Raw genomic sequence first — 9,331 nt, forward strand, 5'->3', positions numbered from 1 at the left:
TTCTGGTCATTGTCACAGCCTTTTCCCCACCAATCCCCTTTGTATCAAAACAAAATACAAATTGCACTTTTAATGTAACCAGTAGTTGGACAGGAGAAATTTAGGCTGGGTCCTGAATGACAAAGTTGGTTTTGCCTCTCAGAAGGCCGCAAGCAATGGGGATCTTAATTTGAAGACTCATGTTCATCCTTCCTTTTCATGGAATCTATCTTTGAGAGTTTCAGTGTGCTCTGATACCAGGGAATTCTAACAAACCTACATTGGGCCAGGGAGCCTGAGTTTGTTATTAAGAAAAGTATCTATGCTAACCAGATATGGTGGGTCCAGTTTATAGTCCAAGCTTCATGTGAGGGAAAGACTGGACAATTGCAGTTCAGTAACTATATGCAGTGGCATTCACCTCCCCCTTCTCAGCTACATGGAGAAGCAAAAGTACAAGGATCCCTGCCCACAGCAGGCCTAGATTTAAAGTGAGACTTATCATGAAGATAATCAAAGTAATAAAGGGCTCATTGTAGTAGAGCTTTGCAAGCACAAGACTCAATTAACTCCTATTATGAAGTAGGAGGAAGAAGAGGAGGAAGAGAAGAAGGAAGAAGAAAAGGATGAAGAGGAGAAGGTGGAGAAACATGAGAGGGAAGAGGAGGAGGAAAAGAACAAGGAAAGGGAGAAAGAAGGAAGTGAAGGAAGGGGAGAATAGAAAAGGGAAGGAGGAGAAGGGAGGGGAGGAAGAATGAGGAAGAGGAGAAGAAGGAGGAGGAGGAGGAGGAGATATCTCTCACAGTAACTGTGAAATCACCCTTTCCAGATAAATTCTTCTGAACTGCTTTGTTCTAAATGTCATTATTTTAAGCATTCCACATCATTCTTAATTATGCTCAATTTTAGGAACTTTAACACACCAATTGTAGGTTTTAGGGTTTCAGTTCACTTTGGTGCATTAACAGAATCCTATTATTGTTCATTTAACCTTCAGGAAGGGCACAGATCAGAGCATAGATTGATCACCTGCCTGTCACCAAGATCTGGGTTTCTGCATCCGTCATTTCCCAGTTGTACAATTCCACCCTGCTCGTCCACATTTCTAATCCATTCAGCATTTACAAGGTGCTCTAGTTTGTTTCCATCCCCCAGCCTTCCTGTTTCCATTCTCTCTGGCCTGGCATCATGCCTTTCTCCTTTGCTTAAGAGTCATCTGCAAAAATCAGACTCTAAGAATAGTTATGTTTCTGTTTTACAGTCTTGAGCAAAGAAGAAAAGAAAGAGAACAGTTCTGTTGAGTTATAGGAATAATTGCTCTCTCTACAATAACCGAAACAGGATTCAGGTTTATTTGGTCTGACTTCATATTCTCCAGATGTATTAGAAGAACATCCTCAGGAGGCTTTCTTTTTTTAGTATTAAAATTTAAGAATTTAACTGGGCATTGGTGGCTCATATCTGCAATCCTAGCTACTCAGGAGGCTGAGATCTGAGGATTATGGTTCAAAACCAGTCTAGGATAAGACTCTTAACTCCAATAAACTACTCAGGAGAAGCCAGAAGTAGCGCTGTCCTTCCCATGGTAGGGCTCTGGCCTTAAGCACAATGAGAATCAGAACAGTGTCAGGCTCTGAGTTCAAGCCCCAGGACTGGCAATTACTATCATTTTATTTACTAGTAGTACTTGTACTAGTATTTATAATTTGCACGTTGAGTATTTTAAATTCCATTTGTATTATGAATTCCACTTTCCCACTGAAAAAGAATGGCCACAGGTTTCTCATAATCTAGGAAGACAGCCCACTTCTTAGAGGGACTCATGTTCTAAGTGTGTTCAGAAGTCTTTAAAAGAAATAATTCCATTTGGATGATTTCTGTCTATATGGAATGGGCAACGACCTGCACACTAAATGTCAGGTATAAGAATGGTTCGTGTACACAATTCCCAGATTCTACTCCCCAAAACTGGCACCAGCCTGGAGCAAGCTTGCAGAAATAACAATTGCCATGGTGAAAGCATCAGTGGCTTCTATGTCCCTTTCTCTGAATTAGGATAGGCCGGCCATGGAGGCAAATGGCAACTGCCCCAAACGGGGAGACGGCCTGACTCCAGATTATCTGATCTAGCCCCCCTCTCTCATGGCCCCGGTTTGAGCACAAGGCAAAGTCCTTATGACTGAAGAAAGTTAGGAGAGGACATGGGAATTTCTATTCACCTGATGACTCTTCCACTCTCCCAGACTGAAATACTGCCCCCACGACAGCTCATTCCAGCTGTGCTGTGGGAGAACCATTGTTTTGATCATCCATGTTCATTCTTTCTCTCTTAACAGGACAAGTGTGTGGAGGCCGGTGGGCAGTCAAATAACACCCACAAAGCAAACTCTCCGAATACGAGACACAGTATAAACTCTGCCGTTTATCCTCTTCATGGCCAGCAAGCTTGTTATTCTTGCTCAGAGGAGATAAAGTCAGGTTTCATGGAGGGGAGTTAAGATGAAATGATGACCGTAAACATGCCATACACACACCAAAAGGAGGGGCTGGAGTGGATGATGAGATCAAGGACAGCATCTCCTACCCCTTCCTACCTATCCTATTCCCTTCCTAAATATTCTACCTGCTAGAATTCTAGTTCAGGCTCGTATTCACTCATCCCCACCTCTGTCCCCCAGTCTGCTGCCACATTTTACTGTCATCTAACTATTACAACAAAATGCACCCTGCAAAGACTCAACTGCGAGCTCCTTGGCATCCTCTCCATCTGCTCTATCCTTCTTCAACTGCTTGTACACTTGAATCCATTGGACATCAAGCTTGCTCCTGCCTCTGCTGAGATCAACTGGTCTACCCCCTCCTGTGTCTACAAACAGAATTTTTAGAGCATAAGGTGTGACCTAAGTCAAGTGCCTACTTGGCAAATGCCAGACCCTGAGCACTCCAAAAGCCCCCCAATTTATCCTTTAATATCCTACACAAATCACACTTCTTCCTTGAGGCCACATTTCACTCATGTTCCTGTACTGTCGTTCATCTTGAAGAATATGTTCCCTGGAGGATAGAGTCATATCTGCATTATGATCCAGCCATTGCCTGGGATAAGGCCATGAAGCAAGGTGGATCCCCATTCCAGTGATTCTTTCTGGAGCATTCTTTCCTATAGGCATGTCCCTTGAACTTTACTAGAGTGACAATGGGAATCTGTGGTGTTCTCTTGGACACTTAGAACTGCCACAGTAAATGGAATCCTCAAATACACATCCCTCAAACAGGACCAACTAGAGTATAAAGGGGAATAACATGTAACCCTGGAACACTATTCTCTTACATGAAAGGCAGAACTAGGAAATGGGGAAAGAGAATGACAGAGAGAGACAGACAGACAGACAGACAGAAGTTTTATACCATTCCACTTTTGAATTTTCAATGACAGATTAACTGTGTGGTGTTGTTAAGTCTGAGGATTTCATCAGCCAAAAATGTTCGAAATGATAAAACCATGAAGCAAGTTAACATTTTCTCAGAGGAAAAGAAATACTATTATAATGTTGGTTTATAAACAGACCCCTCATCATCTCTCTGGTGGACAATTTTCCCACAAAACAGATATCCTAATTGAATTAAATTGGTAGATTTCATGTCACAGTTGGCATGTCAGTTTCAAAATATGCCATCTGTGTGCCAGGCTCTTCACTACAAATATATATATTGAATCCAACAATTCTGGACATCGATTTTCATTTCTGGGCAAGAAGATTGGGCATTTGTTTCTGAACAAACTGATATGTTTTATTTCAGAATAGACAATAGGGAAGTTAAGTAGCAACCTTTTGGTTGAAAGAAAAATATATTCTCTCTCTCATCTCTGTAACCTAAAGCAGGATTTTTTAAAGTAAAGAAGAGCATTTTTTAAAATAGGAAAGGAAAGGGGGGAAAACAAGGTGATTGGGAGGAGGTGGGGGGAGGGAAATTGGGACAAAACATGAGAAGGGGTATCAATGTGTGAGAAGTAATGCACCTACTATCTGGTGAATATAACTGTAACCACTCTATACATTACCCTGAGAATTGAAAAAGTAAAATAAAATAAAAAGAAGAGCATTTTTGATCAGGTGCTGGGCGCTCATACCTGGAATTCTTGGGGTTACTTGTGAGGCTGAGCTGTGAGGATCATGATCCAAAGCTAATCCAGACAGGGAAGTCCATGAGACTCTTACCTCCAATTAATCACCAAAAATGCCAGGTATAGAGCTGTGACTCAAGTTGGTAGAGTGCTAGCCTTGAGGGAAAAAAAAAAAGCTCAGGGACAGCATCTAGGCCCTGAGTTCTAGCCCCAGGATTGGCACTCTGTGTATATATATTTCTTTTCCTGTAATATTTAGCATTCATATCTAATTAATCATTAATGCTTGTAAAATTTTGTTTCCAAAGTATTTCTAGATTCCAGTGGCTTCTTCTGCAACCCAAACCCTACTCTCCAGGCCCTCTTCAGTCCTCTATTAATCAACCTGTATTAATCTTGCCCTGTTACATCTGTAAGTCATCCTTTGAGGCTTTACAAAGCATGGCATTGTATGAGAATGAGAGCTTCCACTGAAACGCAGAGTCACAAGTGCCATTCCATAGAGACCCTCATGTAAGACGCAGAGGTAAATCCACAGTTTCCATCTTAAACAGGCAGCCCAGCAACTTGACTACAGGTCTCCCAGACACCATATACATTTTGACAGAATGGGGCCCAGGCTCAAATTCTGTGGTCTAGAAATGAGATCTGATAATAATTTACCCAGGACTAAACATCCTTCCATAGCTTTCCAAAAAAAAAAATCCAAGTTCTCAGCCTTCTCCACAATCTATGTACTCATCCTTTTTCCCCAACACACTCTCTCTTCAAATAAAAAGACTGTCTTGTACTTTTGCCTTTCCTCTCCACAGACGCACAAGACAGATAATGACAATTTGAATTTATCCTTAGCTGTGACCACAACCCCACACAACTAACAGGTTCTTTATTCGTAGTCCAGGCCTTCCTGACTGCCTTAAAAGCCATATATCATTTCTAATTCTCCATCCCATTTGTAAATCAAGCAAGGAAATAGACTAGGACTTTAAAGCAAGCAAAAGAGAGGAAGTAAATTTAAATACAGAATAAATCTCAATAACCATACATCAAAGCAATAAGAGGGATATACTTGAGAGCCAACTAAGTATTGGGAAGCCTGGCTTTTTAATGACAGTGTGTGTATGATGTTAAGCAGGCTGTATAAATTCTCTGTGCCTCAGTTTCCAAATAAGGGATAAAAAATAAACTTTTGGATTGTTCAGATTTTTTAAAGCAGTCTAATAGATTTGGGCAATTTGGGCTTTTTTCCCATGAAGTACCAGAAAATTCACTTTTCAGATTGTGCAACACACAATAGCTTCCCAGCTGCTCAAAAAGACAAATAGCTATAAATAATCTGGACATAGTCTTGGTTGCAATTCCATTCTTAAAAATCCTTTGCTTATGAAAATAGGTAATGAGCTAGATATGACTCAGCATTTGTGTTTTGCCCAAGACCAATGCCTGGTACACGTAAAACTTAATAATATTGTTGTTGCTATTATTTTTAGGGAAATTTTCTTTCAGGTAAATAGCACGATTTGCAACCTCCTGTAACCTGCTTTCATTATTCCCCCACTCTAATGAGAACACATTGTGCCGGTTTGTAGTCGTCAGGATCCCTATGAAATGGGCTCTTAGCTCTCACTCGTGAACTCCATTCTTCATTCAGGTTTGTCATCTGAAAGAAAACCAGTCACATATTTCTGGGAAAGTACAGCCTTCCCTGTAATTACAAACACTCGGAGGCATAGAACTTAATTGAGAAAACCCTGGAAGACATTCTAATGGGAAACATACCAATATTAGCCACTTGGCTGGTGTGAATAATTTTGTTCACTTGAAAATCACTTGAATTGAGTGATAGACTGTTAATTAATAATCGTGTTGAATTAAACCCAGATGATACTGGATGAAGCCAAAGGGTTCAACTTCTAAGTACGGAATAAATCGCTCCTTTCCTTAACGCTACCACTCCATGTCTGTTTATAGCACCAAAAATTAAAAAGCAATTCCTAACCTGTATAATTATTTAGATATTTCTAATTGGCAAGCTCATGGCACTTACCTCACTCTCTGATAAATTCAGGGTACCTTAGATCGGGACCAACAGTTAGATGTTCTCACATGGTCTGTGGACTACTAAAATCGTACAATGATGTAACCACTTCTGGAATTTTCCCCAGGAGGTAAAAATAAATATTTTATATGAACTCAACAAATATACTCCTGCTTCCTTTCTACATCAACTTCTGCAGATTAACATATATTGGGGGGGGCACATTGATCTAGAACAAGTTGTTTTTCTCTTTCGCTCACCTAGTCCCCACCTTTATTTTGGGGATCTGCCAAGGCTTGTCCCTTGCTCACAGGGCCTGTGCCAGCAGTAGCTGCTACTACCACAGTGACCCCTGAAATGCTCTGGCCCCTCAGCTTGCCCAAATACCCAGGTTTGCCTCCACTGGCCCTGCCATTTCTGCCTTATTTGTTCAACCCCTACATGCTTCAGTTGCCCTAACTCTTGTCCTGAACAACTCCTGTGAGCCAGCCACTGAACCTGACTGCTGATTCCGAGAGCTGGCTCTACCTTCAACCCAATCCAACAAAATGGCTCAGAAGAAGTAGGCTGCATCTCTTCTAGGCTGGAGGCATCTTTCTTTCCATGGCGAGGCAGGGCATCACCTTGGTAATAAGCCTGTGTCATTCCCATCCTGAGTGATGCCCCCTTTGCATGCCCCACCCGTGTGCTCAACTGAAGAATAAGACCATCTTTTAAAAGGCTACCCTGCCAGGTCTACACTGGCAGCAAGTGCAGCGAAACCAGGTCTTGGAAGTGTCTGTACAGATGTCAGTGGTCCTATATTTAGAGGTAGGTGTCAATTTCACCTACTTAGGAAGTGTTGATAGTCACTTGCAGATTTACAGTCATCATTCTTCACTTCTAAGCCCTTGAAACAGTCACCAACCTGAGCTCCCCCTGTGGCTTGTTTGGACAAGGCTGAAGTGTCAAAAATGTGGAGAAATAGATCCAATTCCAGCCAGTGTGGACAAATACCACAGGCTCATTGGCAAATTTTGTTCATTTTGTTCAGATGAATCTGATGCTTTGCTTTTCCTCTCAGACATTAGCTTTGTTTAATTCTCGATTCTTTAATTAAACCATTAATTCTTGTTCACTTGAGCATGTGTTCTGTGAGGTGGGTAGATGTGAGAAGTGGATCGCAACAGAATATAGCACAGAAGAAGCTCCTGTAGAATACCAGAGTTTGGAAATGAAGGATGACTACTCTTTCTGAATTGTGTCCTCATCACAGATGACGCATGTGCAACAGCTCTGGATGCTGGCAAAGCTCCGTGCCCTTGCTGTCCAGTGAGCAGGGAGCCACTGCACCCTGTCACTCTGTCCCTGGGAAAGGTATGGGCCTAGGGGTGGAGTCCATATTTGCCTTTCTAAGGAGACACTCAAACCCTACATTTGGGGTGGCATGGATTTAAATCAGCCAACCTACCTCAGCGCACGGAGACCACTGGGTTTGAAATGCAATCATCTCTCCTTTAAATACATTCTCCAGCTGGGAACCCAAAGTGGAGGTTAACCGAGAATTTCTCCAAGTGCTCACAAATAGGCTTTCTAATTCTGCCTCTGCTCTCCTAAGGTTTTATAGCAGAGAAGTGTCGTCTCGCGTCAGCCCTCCCTGCTGCTTCCAGAATGGAACATACCTCCACACTCCTGCTGACTCCCCAACTACAGCTTCCATGGACATCGCCAGAGACTCATCTCTACATGGTTTCCTGTGGCTGAGGGACAGGGTCAGGGGATCAGGGACCATCACCAGACCGCTGGACACCTCACAGGTGTCCTGAGGAGCCTTGCTAACAGACACAATCGAGTCACATTGCTCAAGACTGAACAGGGGGGACGGAGCATGGCCACCCTCTTAGAGCTTAGCAGACTAAGGCCTGCTTTCTTCTCCATAAACTTAACTATGAATTCAAACGCTGCCTTTACATTCTTTTTTCCTATGAAGATTTGCACCTCATTCTTCGATGTCTGCTGTTATTTTTGCTTACATTATCTTTTGGAAATTCTTAATGGCGTTAAACTCTTTGCCTCCATCTCTCTTGTCTTCCTCCCTTTGTTTGTTGCTGAGAGGACACATATTCCCTTCCCTTTCTGGGGTTTGTGGTTCCTAATGCAAAAGGCTATCAAAGGCAGTTGGATGCATTTCAACTAAATTAAATGAGACATGTTGTTTACTTACCATTTCTGTGATAAATAGGTATAATGTTTCATTCTTGAGAAAATCGCATTTTAAGAAACAAATAATTGGATTTCACTATAAAAAATATATTTCAAGTGCCTCAGTCTACTTGGGAAGTATCAAAATACATTTGTATTTTGTTAAGATCCTCTTGATTCTCTCTGCTTGTTTAATTTTGTACTTTGCTAGTCAAGCACTCACTTGAACTACACTCCCAGGCATTGTGTTTTAGTTTGTTTGTTTTTTTCCTAGATAGACTCTCACACTAACTTTGCCCACGTTCGCTTTGGACCTGGTGTCTCCTGTCTGTTTCCTGAGTCACAGTAGTATATGACCCTTCAATTCCATCTTTTAGAGTTTACAGGACCCTTCTAATCCCCTTCTCTATTTCACAAGTTGATTTGCTCATCTTTTTAATATTGGGACAAGTAATGTTTAAACAGAGTCCCTTTGAAATAAGGGAGTACCTATCTTATGTTTGCAAATCTGTCCCCAAATGCTCAACTGGGAGTTGCTTTCTTGTTTGAGTCCAACCATTCAGCTTTCATTGCCTTCACATGCCAGATACAGAGACCTCAAAGGATATAGAAATGACCAGTTTGGGGATTTTGTTCTCTCTCTCTCTCTCTCTCTCTCTCTCTCTCTCTCTCTCTCTCTCTCTCTCTCTCTCTCTCACACACACACACACACACACACACACACACACACACCAGCACCCAAAATACAGTATCTTTTCTTCACAGCTAATTTCATCTCTACCTAAAACTAAGTGCTAGATGACAGCACAGTGTTTTCTCAAATCCCTGGCTACTCAATAATGAGCCACTGAAAGACTGGTTTGTGCAGCCACCCCTGAATTCTACCCAAGCACTAACACCCTCATTCTGCACTAATCTTGGTAACTTTTCCCTGCATCCCAGATCTCCAGGTATCTTGGAATCAGGTGGAATCAAAGAAGGGAGGATTTAAACCATATATGCAAATC

Source organism: Megascapheus bottae, chromosome 22 (assembly GCF_031878675.1).
Source record: "Megascapheus bottae isolate mThoBot1 chromosome 22, mThoBot2.hap1, whole genome shotgun sequence".
NCBI classification, from domain to species: domain Eukaryota; kingdom Metazoa; phylum Chordata; class Mammalia; order Rodentia; family Geomyidae; genus Megascapheus; species Megascapheus bottae.